This window comes from Crinia signifera, chromosome 4 (genome assembly GCF_055691185.1).
Source record: "Crinia signifera chromosome 4, ASM5569118v1, whole genome shotgun sequence".
NCBI lineage: Eukaryota > Metazoa > Chordata > Amphibia > Anura > Myobatrachidae > Crinia > Crinia signifera.
The window spans coordinates 259841651-259863684 of NC_139220.1; the positions used below are offsets into that span (position 1 = coordinate 259841651).

The window sequence follows — 22034 nt, forward strand, 5'->3', positions numbered from 1 at the left end:
GAATTTTGGCTTAATCTGTGTGGCATTATGTGAATTCTGGCTCAATCCATGTGGCATTATGTGAATTCTGGCTCAATCCATTTGGCATTATGTAAATTTTGGCTCAATCCGTGTGGCATTATGTGAATTCTGGCTCAATCCATGTGGCATTATGTCAATTTTGGCTCATTCCATTTGGCATCATGTGTAAGGGGCAAGTATAATGGGGTGTAGTATTTTGTTGCATAATGTGTAGAAGTTGTATATGGTGTTGTACACTACACTCAAGGACACGCCCCCTGTTGAGTGGCCACACCCCCTTTTCTGGAGCGCGCCTTCGCCGTGTGCACAATTACATCCTTCACATTTGTCGCCATGGTGGGCCTACGTACTTTAACTGCCAGGGCCTATTTTTAGTCCCATTCCCACCCTCTCTCTGCCGCTCTCTTAGCATGTACACTGGCACCACTAACACTGCCCCTCCCCCACCTAAACCCTCTTTTATCATGGTGCCCCCCTTGTCATTTTATCCTGGATCCGCCCCAGTGTGCACCAATTACAGCGACACTAGTGCATATGGGTCAGTTCAGTGAGAAGGGGGCATTTGAGGCATAGACTGGTGAAGAAAGTGGCATGTGATGTAAGACAGGTGAGGGCAGTAATTGGCTTCTGTGGAGTGGGTTAACTATTTGCGGGCTATCTGCGGGAAATAATTAAACAGCTCCAAATAGGAAAAGCCAGCAATTAATGAAATCTGCTCCTTTAACTTTACAGTTCATAAGAGAATGTGTAGGTAGGCACTGAAAAGTGTGCAGCATGGTGTACTACAGATGTGTCCTAAGTTGTAGCTGCGACAATGCTATATGTGCTCTCAACCAAGATTTTACCATTTTTACCAGCGTACCTAGTAGGTAGCCACGCCCCTTCCCCATGAAGCCACTCCCCTAAAGTTTTGGCTTGAGCACCCACCAGCAAAATGATAAATTGGCACCTATGATAGGGCCTGAACTCTTTTTCTCCCTTGGGGACACACAAGGGTAACCGGAATGGTGGAATCAGAAGAAGAGGGAGATGGAAGCAAGACTCCTAATCGGACCTCCCTCGGGGAAATTAGGAGCGGTCGTTTCCCGGCCGCAGCGGGCAGGAAGCCAATAAGTGAGCTGAGGAGCCACAGTGCATGCACAGATTCTCTCGCCGTCTTCGGGACTTCTCTTTGAGGGAAAGGCGGGAGCGGTTGATTTGCATGGGCTCATCTGTTGACACCGCAGGAGGCGGGGTTGGCCTGGAAGCTGGTGCGACATTGGAAGACAAGGTCTGGAGAAATTGAGCCACTTGACGCTGGGTAGCCTCTACTTGTTCCAAGCGAGCCATGATGCCTTGAAGAACATCCGCCATGGAGGCCTGTGCTTCACCCGATTCCATCGGGTCAGTGCAAACTGTCACGGCTGAAGGGCTGGATGGAGTCGTGTGGTGCACAGAAGCCGAAGACGGACCAGGAGGAGTAGGATTGAAACGTGCAGGTTTAATGACAGATTTCATAAATGATAAACTTCACTTAAATACTTCTTTAAGTGACAGTTGGGATAAATTAAATAGAGTCCAGCACAATTCTAATAACGGGCAGGTAACTCTGGAAACGTATACTTGGTGAGCCAGAGTACATAGAGGAAGATCCGGAAAGAGGTTGATTTGATGACAGAAGAAATGGATCCGGATGACTGAAAGATGATGGAATGAATGAGTTGTATGAAGGAGGGCAGCGGAATGCTGTGCAGGGTAATTCTGGGACACAAGCAGGGACAAGCACTAGGTAGGACTTGCAGCATTGGTGTCAGGAGAAAACTTCCTTGTATAAAGATGCAGGCAGCAAGGCACCAGAGTCAGGAGAGAAAGAGCCAGGATCCGGGAATCAGCTAGGAGTTGTGAATGACTCCAAAGACTCATTGCACTGACACTGAACAGCCTAGGCAGATCCCCTATATCCCCAGGGGGCGGCTGCCATTGGCTGTCAGCGCAGGATGAGGAGGGAACCTCCACTCTGGGCCAATCCGCCTCCTGCCCTCAACCAAGATGGCGACGCCGGCCTCCCGGCGACGCTAACTGCAAGGACGCCGCTACCCGACGCTCCCCTGCTGCCATCCCTACCCAGAGCTGCCGCCATCTGCAAACCGCAGACTGGAGCCTGCACACGCTAGCCGACGGCGGGCGCGGACGGGTGAGTACTGAACCCGCCGCGCTCCGTCGCGGCTACGTGTGACAGCAGATTTATTAAGCTTGGAGAAGAGATAAACTGGAGATAAAGTGGAGAAAAGGTAAAAGGAGATAAAGCACCAGCCAATCAACTCCCAACTGTCTTTTTCAAACACAGCTGATTGGCTGTGCTTTATCTCCTTTTACCTTTTCTCCGCTTTATCTCCTGTATATCTCTTCTCCAAGCTTAATAAATCTGCCCCTCTATGTGGGGTTTGAAGGAGAGGATGGAATGAAGAATAATGCCAAGACAGCATACTTGAGGGCTACACAAGAAGGTTGTGCTGTCAATACTGTAGATAGTGAAATTGTGGGAGGTGAGGTTATACAGGAGAGTGAGGAGATTTTCAGATCAGTCTTAAGCCCCGTACACACGGGGCGATTGCAGCCCGTGCTGAGAGACATGCTGAAGCATGGATCACTCAGCACAAATCACTGCACATGCTGCTCGGCATCCGCAATGTGTGTTGAGCGATCTGCTTTTAGAACGGTTTTGCCTATTAATTATAAATAATTAATTCCTTATTAATAATAGGCAAAACCCTGTGATCTAGCACGATAGACAGTGCAAGCACTGTCTATCTCTGTGGGCGATAGCGGCACGCGGGACCTCACATCGCTGTCGCCTGGGGCCATACAAGTGGGGAAATCCATGCTCCATTTCTAAGCGATCTAGTCAGATCACTTAGAAATAGCCAAAATATTATTTTAGGAATTTTAAGTTTAAGAAAGTACTGGGACATCTAAGAAGACATAGCAGAGTATAGCAGAGAATATGAGTGAGAAGAGAGGGCCAGGAAATGTATATTTGGGTATCCTCAGCATAGAGATGTTATTAGAAGTATGAGCTCACCTAAAGAGGATCTATAGAAATTAAAAAGGAGAGGTCCAAGAACAAAAAATTGAGGGAAGTGGGAGAGAGGAGGAGTCATGAGGTGACAAAGAAGGTGCAGTCGGGGAGGTAGAAGAACAGCCAGAAGAACAGGGCAATATCACACACACCAATGGAGTAAAGGATTTGTAAGAGGAGGCTGTGGTCTATAGTGTCAACAGCAGCAGAAATGTCAAGGGGAATAAGCAAGAGAATTGAATGAGGGACATATTCAGATAGAGTTGGAAAATAATTCAGAGTTGGTGATATGAATGTGGAGGGGTAGCTAGGGAAAGTAGGGGGCAGGTATTTGAGGGTCTGTTGGAATGTGTTGTCCTGACATACTGTATGGAGAACATTTTGGATGTGAAGTAGGTGGCAAATTCAAGGGCAGAGCGTAAAGAAAAGAGTCAAGAAAAAAGTAAAGAAAAGAGTCAAGGTGGTGGTAAGTAGAGGGAATTGACAGTGGCAGGAGAGGAGTTGAGGTTCTTGAAGTATGACTGTTTAAAGATGGAAAGGGCAGCACTGCAGAATGAGTACATACATTTAAAATGGAGGAAGTCCACTTTAGAGTTTGGTTTCCTCCACTGTTATTCGTTTTTACATTAACTTTTTTGAGGTATCTGTAAATTTGGAATGCAATGGTTGAAGCTTTGATATGAGAGGGTGAATAGTGGTTGCTAGAAAATGAAGGTCAAGGGTAGGAGAAAGGAAGGCATTGCATAGGGAAGTGGCTTGTTCAGGTCAGGAAAGAGAGTAAGTATAGGAGAGCAAAGTTAAGCAGGAGTGAGGTGGAGAAGCAGAGACGGATAAGATTAAAGAGAGGGCATGATAATAAGGGAGGGGAATGGGAAGTTGTAGATGTCAGAAATATCACAATGGTGAGAAAAAAAAGATGAAGTGAGTACCCATTAGGAGGGTGAGGAGGTATATCATCTATTTAAATGTTATTAAATATATTTATTTTTCCAGCTGCACATGAATAGATTATCACAACTCTGGGATACCTGGAATGGTTGTGGGATTTTTTTTATCTATCATAGCAGTGGTTCCCAAACTTTTTAAAATCACGCCACCCTAGAGCATCAGAATTTTTTTCACGGCACCCCTAGTCCAAAAGTTTCTTATTCTGTAAATTGATTTGTATGTCATACATGGGTTTATTTATGGGTGAGGGAGAGGATTAGCTTCTGTTTGTCCACATATTTTATTATTGGTAGCCCACCAGCAATGTTTTTGCCTTTTACAATGACCATAAATAATTTCAATTGCCTATAGACCACTAATCCAAGGCACCCCTGCAAGTGTCCCGAGGCACCCCAGGGAGCCTAGGCACACAGTTCGGGAACCACTGTATTATGGGGTTTGGCTATGAGTTTTTCCCTATAGCCATCCCTCATATCTGAATGCAAAATGGTCAAGTGTGGGGAGAAATTATATTAATTCACAAATAAAGTTATTGTGACCAATGCTGAGGTATTAGATATACTATATGATTAAAATATCTCAATAAGTTGAGTCTCTCATGATAAACTGAGGTACTCTATGTAATGATTACACAGGAGTTGTTAAAAATAAAAAATCCCCTTGTCACATAAAATCCTCTACTTTTCCTAAAAAGGTGGTAATAACTTAAGGTAAAATTGAAGTTCCACTACATATAGATCAACATATATGGATGCATATGAGATTAATGATTCAAATTGTTGGCCTGCTAAGCAAAATCATCAACCATTTTATGGTGTTGAGGTCCTTTTCCTGCTCACAATCCTAGTGACACTGTGCCTTTAAAGTGGTAGTATAACATTTTCTGAACCTAGTCCTGAGTCTAGTTAATTTGCTAACTAGTGGTAAATTACCACTCTGGTCACTCTTAAACAACCTAAGATTCCTTGATTTTGTGTTGTAGACACCATTGCTGGTAACTTTCAAGACTGGCAACCTGAATTAACAGGGCAGTGATTTCAATGTTAAAGCGTGTGTACACATTGGAAAACACACTGTTACACTGCACCAGCTCTGCACTCCCGCACACCCCTATTTAGGAGCCAGAAACCACATCATCATCTAGAGCAGCACCATTCACTGTCTGGCAATATGTGCCTATCTACCGTGGAGAACCAGCTCTGATCTCCTGAACCCAACAGAGCTTCACCGCCCATCAACCTAGTTCCACTATAATAATTATAGACTAAATAGGCTCTATTCAGTGGCGGAACTACCCAGGGTGCAGGGGGTGCAGCTGCTATGGGGCCCAGCGGCTGGGGGGGGCCCCATGGACAGCAAGCACTCCCCTGCCTTTTCCTGCGCTGGCTCTGAGCTGGTCGAGACCCAGCAGGGAACAGCACTTGCCGCCGGCACGGCACCTCCTGTCTCCCCCCCAGCATGTGTGACGGGGAGAAGCAGCTGCCTGCGCCTCCCGAGTCCTGTCTCCGGCTCTCCACCCACCCAGCGCATGTGAGCAGGGGAAAGACCTGGCGGTGGAACTGCAGCACTTCCCGGGACCCCCCCATCGTGTGTAAGGGTCTCCCCCGCCGCGCATGTGAGCAACGGGGAGAACCAGCAGAGAGCAGCACCTAACGGCACCTCCTGTCTGCCCCCCCCCCCAGTGCATGTGAGGGGGAGACCAAGCAGGGAGCAGTGGCTGCCTGTGTCTATTCTTCACCCACCCAGCGCATGTGAGCAAGAGAGACCCAGCGCAGGGAACAGCAGGGTCTCCCCCCCCCCCCCCCCCCTCCAGCGGGAGATCCAGGGAAATGGCACTTGCCTTGCCTACACCCTGGTGTATGAGTGGCAATCCCAGCGAGGCCTGGATCCATTGAATGAAGGTGAATACATGCTTGGTGAGTGGGGATGTCCTGTCCCTATTGTCCTGTGATTTTCCTAATGTCCCCTCCTATCTCTATTGTCCTGTCCTATTCCTATTGTCATCCTAATTGTCCTGTCTCTATTGTCCTGTCCCTATTGTCCTGAGCTTATGTCTAATGTCCTATCCTGTCTCTGTTGTCCTCTCCCTATTGTCCTGATCTTATGTCTAATGTCCTGTGCTTATACCTAATATACCTCCTACATACCTCCCAACTTGCAAATGAGGGCGCGGCTTATGCTAATTAGCCGCAACCTCATTTTCATACGAGAATAGATGCTGTGCGCGTGCGCACAGCGTCTATTCTATTAGATTTGGGGGTCTCCCAACTGCCACCCCCCGCAGCGGGACAATGCCTGCCGCGGGTGGGACAGCGGGACAGGACCCGAAAATTGGGACTGTCCCGCTGTAATCGTGACAGTTGGGAGGTATGCTTCTACCGAATCATACCCATCCTCGTTTGCTATTCTGACCTCCACCCCCCCCCCCCCCACCGCCCTCATTTTGGTGAAGTGCTGGGGGGCCCTTTCAAAATTTAGCTATGGGGCCCACAAAGGTGTAGTTACGCCCCTGGCTCTATTGATAATGTGCATCCATTGATAAACCTTTGAGTGCCAAGGGAATTTGCCAAAATAGGTGTGACAAGGATCACAAACACGGGGAGTGTTTATTTTTGATAAGCAGGTCACAGCATAGCAGGTTCAATGCATATGCAGTCAGTATTACAGGCGGTAGCACCCAGGCATTCTCATCATAGCAGACTCTTGAAAGGCTCCAATGGTTCCTATGATAAAACAACCACGGCTTATTACTTGGGTAGCTATACCACCATAAAGAGCAAGGTGACTCTGCCCTGGAAACCCTGGTCTGGATCCTCCCCATTACTTTCATGTGCATGAATGTTGACTCTGTCACACAAGCAAACTTTTTATTCATCATAATGACCTGTAATGTTTACCTTATATAGGAAATATATTTTTATATATAATTTTTTTATTTGAATTTATATAACTAATGTGAGCAGCATCTTTAGTAGATATTTTGCACATCTCTCATAAAGATGTTGGGACTCAAAGAGTTCAAGTAAATGCACATTGTCATGTTCACAACAAAAATGTTGATACAGTTTGTAAGTTTGCAGCAGGGCCCTCTAACCCCCAAGTCTGTTGTTACGCAGTTTGTTTTATCACTGTCTACTATTGTAAAGCGCAACGGAATCTGCTGCGCTATATAAGAAACTTTAAATAAATAAATACAGTTGTGTATTAGCCAACAGGATGCGCTTATCTGGTTGGGCTTACTGGTTTCCAGGGGGTATATTCTATGCGGCCGTCCTCTGCGCTAACCCCCACACCGGTCGCTCGCCCTATTCTATGTTCTGGGGAAATCCTCGCCAGTGAGAATTCCCCCAAACTGCGAGTTTCACAGCTAAGAGGGAAGCGGTACATTTGTCAGAATGAACTTAGGTCTACAGTCATTAGGTCGACCCCACTAGGTCGACTGGCAGGAAGGTAGACCTGACTTAAGGTCGACATGGGCCAAGGTCGACATGACTTAAGGTCGAATTTGCATAAAGGTCAACATGAGGAAGGTCGACTGGTCATAAGGTCGACATGGGTTTTTCACTGTTTTTTTTTATCCGAATGTCGACACAGTCGACATGGACACAGTTGGCAATGAGAATCGGACCCTCGCATCGCTCGCTTCGCTCGCAATGCTTCGGGCACGGTGCCTCGCTGCGCTCGGCACACTATTTTATTCTCCCACCACGCCCTAGTGGATGGTAGAGCATGAAATACCGCCTGTCCGCACATGTCGGCTCAAAAAACAGTGAAAAACCCATTTCGACCTTATGACCAGTCAACCTTCCTCATGTCGACCTTTATGCAAATTCGACCTTAAGTCATGTCGACCTTGGCCCATGTCGACCTTAAGTCAGGTCGACCTTCCTGCCAGTCGACCTAGTGGGGTCGACCTAATGACTGTAGACCTAAGTTCATTCTAATAGATGACCGCTTCCCGCTAAGAGACCACTGCATATAGCATATAGCTTCGCTGTTTTGATGGCCGCACTCAACGTTTCCACCTCACTTTTTAGAAGCAGCAAGGTGGAAATGACGAGTGCAGGGGTTTGGTTGAATACTGAGGACCGGCTATGATGGCAAGCAAGCATTGAAGCTAAGTGCATACCACACAGGGCCGTGGTGGTGAGCTCTCTCCTCCCCTCTTATATGGGACTAATACAGGAATTCTGTAAGGTGCACTAATGTGGGCAATGTTTAAGGGGCACTACTGGGGACATTATGTGTAAAGGACATTGTGGGGAGCATAATATGTAATGGACATTAGGTGTGTATAATGTGTAATGGGCATTACATGTGTGGCATAATGTTTAATGGGCTTTATGGTGTGTGTCAATGTGTAATGGGCAATACACATGTGTGACAATGTGGATGGGCATTACGGTGTGCTACAGTATGTAATGGGCATTACTGTATGCGGCATAATGTGTAATTGGCACTGCAGTGTGCAGCATAATATGTAATGTGTACTGCAGTGTGTGACAATTTGTAATTGCCATTACAGTGTATGACAATGTGTAATGGGCATTTTGGTGTGCCTAATCCTGGCACATTGTGTCTAATGGGCTCTTTCAGATTTCTATACCTGGTCGGACCCGGGATTTTGATGCTGGGTCCGACCCTGTCACATTAAACCCATGTCCCCCATTATACATAGGCCGACCTGGGTTTAACCCTTCTTATAACCCAGGTTGAAATGCTGGGTTGGTTGACCCTGGTTATTCAGTTTGATGCTTTCACATAGCACCTCCACCCGACAAAAAAACGGGTTATAAATGCGATCTGAAAGGGGTATGAGGGGCAGTGTGTACAAGTGGCACTAGTACTATGTGGTTTAATGTGAATACCGGACATTACTGTGTAACACTATTATCTGTCCACGCCACTTTCCACAAAGCTATGCCCTAAATTTTTGGCACCCGCCTTCAGCACACAATGTTCCTATTATTAGTATGGGGGGGGGGGGGGGGCCTGAAGCATATTTTTGCACCTGGGCCACAACTCACTAGTTCCGCCTCTGGAGCTGCTTACCTACACAAGTCTAGCATTAAATACAATATATAAATATATTTATAATGTTAGGACAGTTGTCACAAACAGTAAATACTATTAGATGGTAAATATTGTGAACAATGGTCAATTAGTCAGAAACAGTAAATTAGTATAGAAGTAACCTCAATTATAAACAAATAGAATGTAATCACATATGTCCACCTCTGTTGTGGTGCATACACACTAGACGACTTGCAAACAATGTAATATCATCAACAATGTCCCTTGAAGTCCCAGACAAACAATAAAGGATTCAGACCTGATTAATGATCTGCACAATTGCTACCAGAGTGAATCCCTGACCTGGGCAAGGTTGCAAATGGCTTGCGAAAATAACACGGCAAATCATCTAAGGATTTTACCAGTGTGTGCAGTCTGCGGTAACTAAGAATCTACTCTGTCTGTGCGATAGAAACAGGCTGGCCGAGGCCGGAACTGACGTCACACACCCTCCCTGAAAATGCATGGCTCCTGTCAATCAAGTTACTAACAGCTTGCGATCAGAAAAGACGCATGATTATTTTTTTTTGCAGAATCGCCTCTCACATGCATGCTACGATCCATACGCATGCGCAGTAGATTGATAAACAGCCATCTTGAAAAAGCACAGGACTGCGATCAGGTCTGAATAACCCCCATAGTGCATACACACTGTGCAATCTTGCTAAATATATTGTCAGCAGCCATATCGAGGAGCTGACCTTAACAATACATTCAAATCTTCCTGCATGTTCAAAGGGTCTGTAGAAGTAGAAGCAACAAATGACCAGCGACCAGCAGGAATGCACATTGGCATCCTGATAGAGCATACACACTGGACAATATAAACAAATTGCCATTCAGACATTCAGTTTACATTTGCTTTTATTGGGGGTAATGTCAAAACTACAGATGATAACAGCCACGGTATCGCTGGCACATCGCCGGCCGCCGGGATCTGTGCCAGCAATTGTGGACGCGCCAGCGTCTCAAATGCTCGCTCTTTCATTGCCATGAATGAGGTGTGCGAGCACCTCCAATGCGCGGCACCACATTCCCATGGTGTGGGTGGCACTTACCGCGCCAGGAGCGGCTCTGATGAGAGTGGCTCCACCTGTATGCACAATAAGTTGGTTATAAATATTTGTAACTTTGGACATTTGTCATAAACATTAAATATAATTAGGGTAGATGGGGGTTGTAACCTGCGCCCATCTACCCTAACTGTTTTGGACCGCAGCCACAACACAACGGTATGTACCCACAGCAGTGAGTGCAGCCCACTACCTTTCTATATTAAATATAATTAGATGGGCAAAATTGTGAACAATGGGCAATAAGCGCAGCTGTCAGAGCATTGGACAAAGGTCAACATGGATCTAGGTCAACATGGGTATATGTCAAATGTCATTAGGTCGACACAAGCATTAGGCCGACGGGCAAGGTTGACAGTCAAAAGGTCGACATGGTTTTTTTTACTGTTTTTCGAGCCGACATGTGCCGACAGGCGGTATTTCATGCCCTACCATCCACTAGGGTGTGGTAAGAGAATAAAATAGTGTGCCGAGCGCAGCGAGCCATGCTAGGGGACGCGGTGCAACGTTTCAGTGTCCATGTCGACTGTGTCAACATTGACTGTCGACCTTGCCCATGTTGACCTAATGATTGTGTCGACCTAACTGGTGAAGACCTAATGATTCTATACCCCTCAGTAAAATCAGCTGAAATCTAGGAAAAGTCACTTGAAATTGAATATCTCAGTAATCAGTACTTTGGTGGCTTCTTTGTTGACTCTGTTTCCTTCTTTCAACTTGATTGGCTGCTGTTCAAAATTGCTGTGACTAGGACCTGAGTGGATGTGCATGAATAATAACGTGTCTTGTTTGCATGTTTTTTGAATCCCGATTCTTCTAACAAGTGTGACAAAGCTCTAGATATGCCAAGTCTGATAAGCAGGTGCAGCAGACAGTGCCCATGTGTCACTGGCCTCACCACCGGGTTGTACTTGTTTATTTTGATTTCTTTCCCCATAGCTTGGATGTTTCCTTTAAGGAGTATCAGTGTGGAGGCCGCTTGTCCAAGAGGACACAAATGTTGACACAGCAAATAAGTTATGAAGCATTCTGTGTGACTCATCTACTCTACATGTGACTCATAGGCTCCCAGGCAGAGCTTGCAAAGACATTTATTACTGGTTTAATATTAGTTACTACTGAAAAATAACAGTAGAGTGTTTGTAACAGTTACAAATGAGTTGCTGAAACTGGTATGGGTAAAACAAGCTCTAGTATCATTGTAATAACACAACACACTATACAGTGATGTTTTATATTGCTTTCAAGGGACTAAGTAAAAACCAGACTCGGACAAGACCCCAGAACGCCATCAAACTCTGTATATCCGGAGCTTATAGTGTCCAGTCTGGGGAGTGTCCCATCCAGGGGGGGTGTTTCCCATCCGGGGGGGGGTGGGGGGGTGTCCCATACGGGTGGATGCCAGTGATAGCTTTCACTGGGGACATGGGGGAGATTACAGCCTCCCTATGTGGTCCGGTCCGGCATTCCGGGGTATTGTCCGAGTCCGTTTTTTACCCATATACCCTACTTTCAATAACTGATATATATATATACAACAAGGAATATCCTAAAAGCGCTGATCTTCTGTAGATCAAAATACCATCCAAGCGATATTTATTCAGGCTTGTGCTGCTCTCCTATATAGGGCTCTTCCAACTAGCCCAAACTGTAATGCATAGAAAAATAGAAAGAAAGGAGGCGCACCATAGTGTAGTATTTCAGATTTTAAAACAACAATCCTTTACTGGTAGAATAAAAACACTCACAAGAGTACACGTGTTATATTGCTATAACACAGTTTTCGCATAAAACAAAGTATATCACCACATTGGCAGCAAACACGCTTTTCTCCAGCCTGGCTCCCGGACCTCGCCGCGTCACAGCGTCACCGCGTCACAGCCAGCGTCCTCTCAGCTCCGCCCAAACGCGTTTCGTTCTATAGGGAGATCCAAAACACAGCACCCCGTGACGCTATGATTTTACACACTGCAGCCTGCACGGATCTGACTGATCCGTGCAGACTGCTAGAAATAATTTGTATTAGCGGCCGTATATACGGCCGCTAATACGAATTGTTACACCATCGGAGGGTTACAAAGCAGTCGTATCTGACTGCTTCGTAACTGACCCTCCGGAACACGACTTTGCATACGACTTAAACAGTCGTATGCAGCCGTAGGGGAAATACCAATACGAAAAACTAGGTTTTTCATATTGGTAAATTTCCCCCATAATACCAAACACAAGTAACATGGCTATGGGATAATTATTTCCCACACCAGCTGCATATCTGGAAGCGAAACAGGGCCTTATTCATATTTGTACTAAAACCAAATTGTGTGGAATCTGCACAGGCACAAAAAGCATTTTGCACAGGGCCGGCGCCACCACTAGGCAAATCTAGGCATTTGCCTAGGGCGCCAGCCACTGGAGGGCGGCACTTCGCCCCTCGCCTCTCGCATGGAGGCTGCAGGGGTGTCAGTGCCGGGTACCTGCGGCACTGTGTGATCTGGCGGCAGGGTCCCTGCAGTGATGCACGCTATCCGGCAGCCAGGCGGCGGCGCGGGAAGCGCTGCTGGGTTTGAAAACATTCCGCATGCTTTTCAAACCCATCAGTGCTTCCCGCGCCGCCGCCTGGCTGCCGGATTGCACGCATCACTGCAGGGACAACGCCGCCAGATCACACAGTGCCGTAGGCACCGGGGCGCCCCACCCCCCCTCGCCTGGGGCGCTCCGGTGCCTTGCACCGGCCCTGATTTTGCACATGTGCAGAACTTGTTTTGCAATATTGCTCGCAGACACAGTCAGCCGCAACGTGCTTGACAGACTTACTGGACACTAAAGCACTTGGGCCCTTATTCAGATCTGATCGCAGTACAAATGTGTTCTCAAAATGGGCAAAACCATGTGCACTGCTGGTGGGGCATGTGTGACAGGCATAGAGAGAGAATTAGATTTGTGTGAGTTATTTTGTTTCTGTGCAATGTAAATACTGGCTGCATTATTTTTACACTACTATTTATATTTCAGTGTCAACACACCCCACCCAAATCTAACTCTCTCTCTGCACATGTTACATCTGCCCCACCTGCAGTGCACATGGTTTTGTCCATTTTGAGAACAAATTTGTACTGCGATCAGATGTGAATAAGGGCCTTGATCCCAGGGTCTGGATCTGATGGAGATTCTGAGAAAGCTTCAGCTTATGCAATAATGAATGCTCCAAAAAACATTGTAATGCGCTAGTGATCTGTGGCTGCACTCAGGTCACTCAAATGCATGCAGAAGGCACCTATATCCTACATGCCTCTCCTGCTGTATTTGCATTTTAATTACATGGAATTACACAGCTGCTACCTTGTGCTTGCACAATTTCCGTACAAATATGGATTAAGCCCACAGTACAGCATACCTCCCAACATGGCTTAAGGGCCCCAAGTGACAGAGGAATGCATAGCCCTGAGAGGACAAGAGGGTAGGGATGGACATTGGAAACCCACCATCAAATGATGGATGGGCTTTCGCCATTGAATCTTTCAATGGATAGAGAACAGAGATTATGAAAGGTAAGTTTATTTAACAGTATACTGTATGTATATCATATATCTAAAGGTAAGCATACTTATATATTTTGGGGAAACCTAATGGTTTATCTCTTTTTAAGAAAAAATTAAAAAAAGGAAGGTGCCATATTTTTTCGGTCCTTATAGGAATCTCACTGGTTAAGATGGATAGACCCTCTTACAATATCTTACTATTTGTAGGAATTTCACTGATTTTCCATTAAACGTGGATATTTGAAAATTTAGAGGTAATCCTATTGTCAATAAAGGAATATATACCTATATCTACTTGTATCAGACCTATTTATTTAAACTGAACGTTACATTTTGTCATTATAGATTTTTGCCTGTAATCGATGATCTTTATAGTCACTATCAGTGTAATGACAGCTATATACTGGGCTGACTTGCTCATTTATATGGGTCAGTCTAGGATGAAGGCTGCATAAGCCGAAACGGGCTCGGTGACTGCTGTTTTTCTTATATATTTTGGATGGGTGAATATACAGATGGAGCCGCTGTCTTCCTTGCAGGGGCTGACGAAATTATCGCTAGCACCCGCCAGCACCCGCCAGCTCCCGCCAGGGGGGCGTGCACGCACGAGACGTTTGCGCGTCTCGTGGCAACGGAGCTGCCCGCTGCCATCCGCCGCCTCCCCCTGCCGGTCTCCATTCGCCCCCCCCCCCCAAACCATGCCCATCTCCCCAGCCGCCGTGACACTGAGACGCGCGTGAGCGTGAGACGCACGTGCGTCCCAGTCCCCCGGCGCTCGCCAGAGGCACCAGCAATGAATGACGGGTGCTACATCTGTATATGTGTCCCATAATCCTTCATTTTTTTGATACTCAGTAATCCAGTCCGCATATGACAACATGCTAGTCAATTAAACTGGATGATTACTTTTCAAAAATGTGTGCTGCCTGGTATGTCTACTTCTGGATATATGGTCTCTCTCTCTCTCTCTCTCTCTCTCTCTCCACACACACACACACACACACACATATACTAGGTGGCACGTGCAAATAAAATACCATTAATTTTATAGCGAGGTTGGTGGTTTGTAGTAGGATGAAAGAAGAACCGGTTCATTTGTAGCCATTTCGAGTATTCGAGTATTCAAGCAAAACGGATCATCTTAGCCATGCTCTGTCTACACATCCAGGGAAAGAAGTCTAGAGCCCACATTTTTTACTTCGATTTTTAAACAAACAATACAGTGTGCAATTCTAAATTAACAATTAGTCAGAAGGGGAGAATTTAATCTTCAAAATGGTACCACATTCATTGATTTTGGTTAAGTACGAAGGGAGAAAAAAAAAGGATCATCACCAAAAATCACCTTCTGGAAATAATATATTATTGAATCATGTATCCAGCATTAGCCTATACCCCCCCCCAAGTTTGCTCCTTTACAACTGGACCTTAATCTGCTCCACAGACTTCTGCTGTTCTGGCCACACTGTAAGAGAGACCTGCGGCGATCTCTACGGTGCTCTACACCTGGCCTGGTGAGTGTGACACCCATCCCCGTAATTGAGAGGACAGCTAGAGGTGCGGGTGAGAGAGTCTGCTCCCGACATAGGCTCTTATTCCAACAGGGCCACGCCGGTTGAAGCGGACCAAACGTCTACCATCTCCGCATTACATCTTACCTCGCTGACGTCATCTTACCCATACAAGCGGGAGCCGGTAAATATATTTTGGGGACCGTCCTTTCCAATTGGGATTTATAAATGCCTAAAAGCACAAGCACTCTCTTCACAAATACAGCTGCTAAGGAGTTCTGCTTGTGAGTCTAATTATAATACCTGGAGACACTTGAATAATTAAGTGCCAACTAAAAAGTTGATGGTTTGTATAGGATAACTATGCTCAATGCTTGACATTATCAATTGTTTTTTTTAATATTCATATGTATGGTTATATGTGTATAATTTTTTTAAATGTATTAAATATTTGTCGGATCAACCCAGTGCGCTCTCTTAATTATTTTAGGGATATGGAATGCCTGACGTTTCATATTTGTAGTGAGACTGGACATTAAGTTCAACCTGAGTAATTGGGGAGCTCCAATTTTGTGCAATCAGGAGTTTTGCAGTTATCAGAATATGGCCCATTATATACCTATCATTATCTGTTAGCTCTCCTGGGAACAGATGAAGCATAGCTAACAATGGAGTCGGAGGGATCGGGAAATTCAAAACCATCGATATTAGAGCAAATTTTGAAGACCACAGTTTAGCTATATCACGGCACTCCCAAAACAATATGTAAAATAGAGCCCACGTAACTGCAATTGCACCAGCAATGTTTTGAAACTGATGGCCACATCTTGTGTAAGATCGGAGTTAAATACAGCCGGTGCATTCATTTAAAAAAAGTGTTCCGAGTGGGAAATGCATCTGGATAATTGGAAACATGACAAATATTTTATGCCAATCATTTTCAGGTATGAAGATAGAGAGATCACATTCCCATTTCATTGAGGATGGGAATTTAGTAAATCCTGAGGGTTTTATCAACAGGGTGTATTCCACCTTGACTATCTGCACGTGATAATCTATCCGGAAGATATTTTTGGGAGTGTGGATATCTTATGTGGGGGTGTAGTGATACTGGCCAACCAGTGTCTAAGTTGAAGGTATTTAAAAAAAAAAACCTGTGGGAGAGAGAGTATTGGGATTGTATCTGGGTAAAGGAGAGCAAGGCACCAGATGAAGATGCCTCCGCTAAGAAGAAAATTCCCTGGGATGACTAGGATACAAAAGATAGGTTTGGTATCAGCAGCGCCACCTGTCAAGTGAGACATCCCTGCATGGAAGAGAAACATGATTTGTTATACTAACAAATTCCAACGAAGATCGATGAAACAGGTATAAGGGCGCGCAGGTCAATCGATGGGAGGAGCAATAAGCAATCAGTTATAAGGAAGGGGAGACCATACTACATTCCAAAATGACCCAGATTTTAGGGTAAACCAGGCATCAACCTGAGATAAAATACTTGCGAGCTGGTAACTGCATAAGTCTGGATATGCAACCCCTCCATCTATTTTTGAAAGAGAGAGGGTTTTTTCACTTTCAAAATATATCTTACAAAAGCTGTATGGAATTTATTTAGCATCACATTGGGTACTATTAGAGTTATAGTCCTGAATAGATATAGAAATTTGGGTAGTATTATCATCTTCAGGGCAGTGATCCGACCTAACCACGAAATGTTTAACATCATCCAGTCTGACATGACATTTTTGCAAGGAGAGGGGCATAATTAGCTGAAATTAAATTATCCAAGTTATGAGTTATGTGAATACCTAGATATTTGATGCTTTTATCCTGCCAGGCATATACAAATTTAGTACATAAGGATCGGAGAAGATCAGGTTTATGGTTAATGGGAAGAGCTTCGGGTTTTGATCCATTTAATTTATAATAGTAGACTTTGGAATAAGATTCAAGGATATTGTGTGAATGGGGCAAAGACATTGCTGGATCAACTAAAGTTAGGAAAACATCCTCTGCGAACAGACAAATTTTATATTCTCAGTAGTTTTAATTACCTCGGACAGTGGCTCAATAGAGAGTGCGAAAACCAAAGGGGACAAGGACATCCTTGGTGTGTGTGCCATTAGTGATTAGAAAGGAGGAGGAAAGCAGACCATACATAAATACCCTGGCCGATGGAGAGGAATACAAAGCAGCTATAGGTGTCCAAGCTATACCAACAAAACCAAATTTGTGGAGAACAGCATATAAATAGCCCCAGTGGAGTCTATCAAAAGCCTTCTCTGCATCAAGGGACAACAACAAAACCATAGAAAGGGCCTCTATGACATCAATAACTCTCCTCGTATTGTCAGGTGCTTGCCGTCCCTGAACAAAACCCACTTGATCCTGATGGATAAGAGTAGGGAGTAGGGGATTAAGTCTATTTGCCAGTAATTTAGCATAGATTTAAGCATCCGTGTTGAGTAATGCTATGGGGTGGTAGTTAATGGTATTTTCCCCCAGTTTAGGAAATGTGACAATTCTTGCTTCCAACATCTCCCCCGAAAAACTACCTTGGGTGGAGGCTTCATTAAACATCTGGACTAAAATAGGGGAAAGAAAGTCTCTAAAACAGGAGTAGAATTTGTTAATATAGCCATCAGGGCCCAGGGCCCTATCCAGTAGAAGAGAGTCAGTAACCTTGACCTCCTCCTGAGACCAGGGGCATTAAAGAGCAGAGAGAGCATCTGAATCAAGAGATAGCAAATCTATTGCCTCTAGAAATTTATCAATCTCAGAGGCGGTCGGTTGTGGAGTCATGGGATCATCTGCGAGATTATAAAGTTTGGAATAATATGGAGCAAATGCATTTGCTATTTCTGAGGGATCATACACTTTGATGCCCTGAATATTAGCAATTGTACGGATACGATCTCTCGCAATTTTTGCCCTTAACCTCCAAGCCAGTAATCTTCCCGCTCTGTCCCCCGAACATAATATCTCTGTTTTAATTTGAAAAGAGATTTATGGACCTCCTTTAAAGCTACCACATTCCAATCCTCGCGGACCTTAAGAAGATCCGGGACAATGCATGGTTAGATGGTGATAATTTATGCCTTGTTCTAAATCGGCCATATGGGACTCAACATCCACCTGATCGCTTTCCTACGTATGCGAGCTGCTGCCTAAATAGCAGATCCCTGTACAACTGCTTTCATAGAGCATCAAAAGTTGAATAAAGAGGTATTTTCTGGTTGGTTAGTTTCCAAATAGAGTTGAAGGGATTGAGAGATAGTCTGCTTCGCCTACACATCCTGAAGTAAATAATCACCAAGGCGCCATGGGCTGGAGGGGGATCCTAAGTGAATTTACAACCCAGTGTAAGCAGAGAGTTAAGTGGTCGGATCACGTGACTGGCAGGATAGAGGCCTTTGTACTGTGTTGCAATACCCATTTATCTGATATAGCCAGATCTATACATGAATATGTACCATGAACTGGGGAATAAAAGGTACAATCCCTCATTGTTGGGTTCTTAGCCCTCCACATGTCAAAGAGGTCAATTCACATAAAATCTGACTGAAAGCAGCCAAATGGTTTGTGGGAATATAGTTTACCTTCCCCTGAATGGGTGATGGGTCCAATGGGTCCAAAATCATATTAGGTAGTTTACCTTCCCATGAATGGGTGATGGGTCCAAAACAATATGAAAATCCCCCAAAACTAGGACCAAGCCTGGAGGGAGTTACAGAATTTTCGGTACTTGTGTAGTTTCAGGGCTCCGTGCTACTTCCGGGTTGTACGCTCGCCACAAACTATGTAAAATAAAGTAACTTAACTCCATGCCAACATGGATAGTTCATACCTCCACTATCCATGTTGGCATGGAGTTGATTTTACGTAGCGTGGCGAGCGCAGCGAGCCACCGAGCCTGCAGCGTGGGCGAGCGAAGCTGGCGCCGTGAAACTACACGAGTACTGAATTTTCTAACAAAAGAGGTTCGCCTAGAGTTAAATCACAGCAAAAGTTACTTCTTTATCTTCCAATTTCCCAGTTAGGATGAGAAAGAAGCCCTCCTGATCATTAACCTGTTGATCAAGTGTAAGTAAGAAATGCTACCCCTGCTTTTTTATGTGGGCCATTAGACTGATAGCAGTGGGGAAAACCAGTATTGGAGAACTTAGGGGGGGAGGAGTGCATGAAGTGGGTTTCCTGCAAGGCCAAAATGTGAGCTTTAAGTTTACCAAAGTAACGTAGCGCCAATCTTCTCTTATTGGGGGAATTTAAACCCTTAACATTTAAAGATAACAAATTAACCATAGGAAATACAAGACAAGAAGATCCACAACTAATAGGATAAATTACGTATCATGAGCATATTGATGTGCGATTCCAAAAACAAAATAGCAACATTGAAGTAAGGTGCAAAGTTTCCCCACTAGATAAGGAAAAAAACAAAAGGGGTACAAAAAATCAAAAAACAAAAAAAACAAAGGGGAAAAAATAGCTCCAAAAAGGGGCTACAGTGGGCCACCTCCGAAGGCGACACAATGGGGTGGTGGAGAGGAAACTGGCGTCTCCACCACTCTTTAGGGAACAGAAAGAGCTAAATATTACTGTATGTAGACTAGAGATCCCCCATAAAATTCTGGGGACGAAGCCAGTAAATTTAATTAACTGGGAAATATTTATGTCTCTGTAAACAACCTAATAATATAAATGTCAAATAGAGAGACTATATCCATGATTATAGGGACTGTATTCGGTCACCTGTGGGAACATAGGAAGTTCAGCATAAAAATCAACAAGATCAGGCGCACTAGTTATCTAAATAGATAGGACAGACATATAACATAGTAACTCAACAAGTAAAAGATTACTGTACGTTAAATAGAAAAAAACAGTAAAATAAAGGTGTGTAAAAATCGAAAAATACCAAAATACCAAATTCCATATAAAACAATGCGAGAAAAAACAAACAAAACAAAAACCAAGAATAGTGAATGTAAAAGTCAAGTAGACTTGCTTGCAGAAGATCATTCACGAGAAACACATAAGGACTCCAGGCGGTGAAGAATACTCCAAATTCCAGGAATCAAAAGTTGCATACCAAGTGGTAGAGATACCACTGGTGTAGATACCACAAGCAGAGAGCCATTTTTCCTAATTAGCAAGTTTGTAGGAAAGCCCCACCTGTAAGGAATATCAGCTTTCCAAAGAGCATTGGTGACAGGGTAAAAAGATCTTAACGTAGCTACAGAAAGATCACTGAAGATTTGCAGATCACCCAGAATAGGGGTAGTGAGGTCCAATGGTCAAGCAGGATGGACTTCTTAATATGGAAATTATAAAGACACATTAAAGTGTCTCTAGCTGCATCCTGTGGTGCATTCTGTGCTTTGGGTAGCTGATGAATCTAGTCCAGAAGAAAGTCAGTGATCTCATTTGTCGGTAGGAGTTTCATGAATAAAGCTGTGAGCCCAGGGGCAAAAATATACTTTGGGTCCACCTCCTCCACCCAAATATGCAACATGGCAGAGGATAACAGACCAAGGCAGAGTGTGACATGGAAAAACAGGAGGTGGCAGAAAAAGTGTGACAGGGGCAAGGGCAGTAGTGGGCCCCTTAGTTCTTAGGGGCCCAATGCACTGCACCTGCTGCACCAATGGCAGTTCAGCATCTGGTCCAGAAGACATCACATGATAGAGCAGCTTTAAGTGAATGCCGACTCCTGGGTTCAAAATGGTGGCCATGCTATGGTACACAACACTGCTACAGATTCAGATACACTGCCAGCACATATATTACATTCAGCTACACTGTAGATTGTAAGCTTGCGAGCAGGGCCCTCTTACCTTTGACTGTCTGTAAATAACCAGTTTGTTGTATCACTGTCTCCTATTGTAACGTGCAACGGAATATGCTGCACTATATATGAAACTGTTAATAAATAAATAAAACATTTATGTTTATCTGTGCTTTTTGGCTAACCCCACCCCACAATAGGCAGAAGCCGCTGCTGTCGATGTGCCTAGTGCCTGGGGATAGTACATTCATGTGATAGGATCGTATTTTACAATGCGATCCTGGACGGTAATATTACGAACAGATCGCATTGTAAATGCAATCCTTCATAAATGAGCCCCAATGAATGCTCCCGCAGTCAAGCTCCAAAAATATTGTATATTTGGAGCTTGATCATTTAGGTGGTGATTCTGGGCCAGGGTACGAGCATAATATTAATTATTACTTAACTTGTACAAAAGTAAGTGAAAATTAATATTTGAAACTCATTTTGTAGAAAAGTATTGGTGCCATTGTCACAAAGTACAGTCATCAAATATCTCCTATGTATGTAAGAATTACTGCGTTACCTTCTTGATAATGTCCCCAAAACTTTATTTTACAAATTAAAATGTTAATTTATTACTTATATTTAAACAAGTTAATGATTAAGATGCTACTCAAGAGATGATGTATAAGAGGGGCACTTCTTGAAACTAGAAAGAAGGGTCTTAACATGTCCAAGCAGGGACCCAAACTTAAAGGTACCAGTTAGGGACATTGCAATTATTTGCAAAATCTGTATTCTTGCAAAAATCCTATTGATATCATGTTACTCCCCAAGCCCCTCCTGTTCCGAAAACATATGTGTGCATAGGTCACTATGACAGTCAAGGGAGTCAGTGTATGCATTACTATATTCTGTGCATGGACTGTAAGAGCAGGAGCACACTAGCAATAAGCAGTCAGTGACAACATTACACACACTCACACTTCTCCCACGCAGCACGCACTGGAGAGTGACCGACCATGGAGCCCCGTCACA

The 22034-nt window shown here is 44.4% G+C and overlaps 1 long non-coding RNA gene across 1 annotated transcript in view; it reads right to left on the reverse strand.

The window, feature by feature from the left end:
• LOC146075298 (uncharacterized) overlaps positions 1-22033 on the reverse strand; it is a 41888-nt gene extending 19855 nt beyond the window's left edge. The window contains exons 1-2 of the long non-coding RNA XR_014473549.1: positions 21981-22033; positions 21061-21145 (exon numbers count right to left, since the gene is read on the reverse strand). This is a non-coding gene — a long non-coding RNA (uncharacterized LOC146075298). The remainder of the gene's footprint in view (positions 1-21060; positions 21146-21980) is intronic.
• Position 22034: the final 1 nt, after the last annotated feature.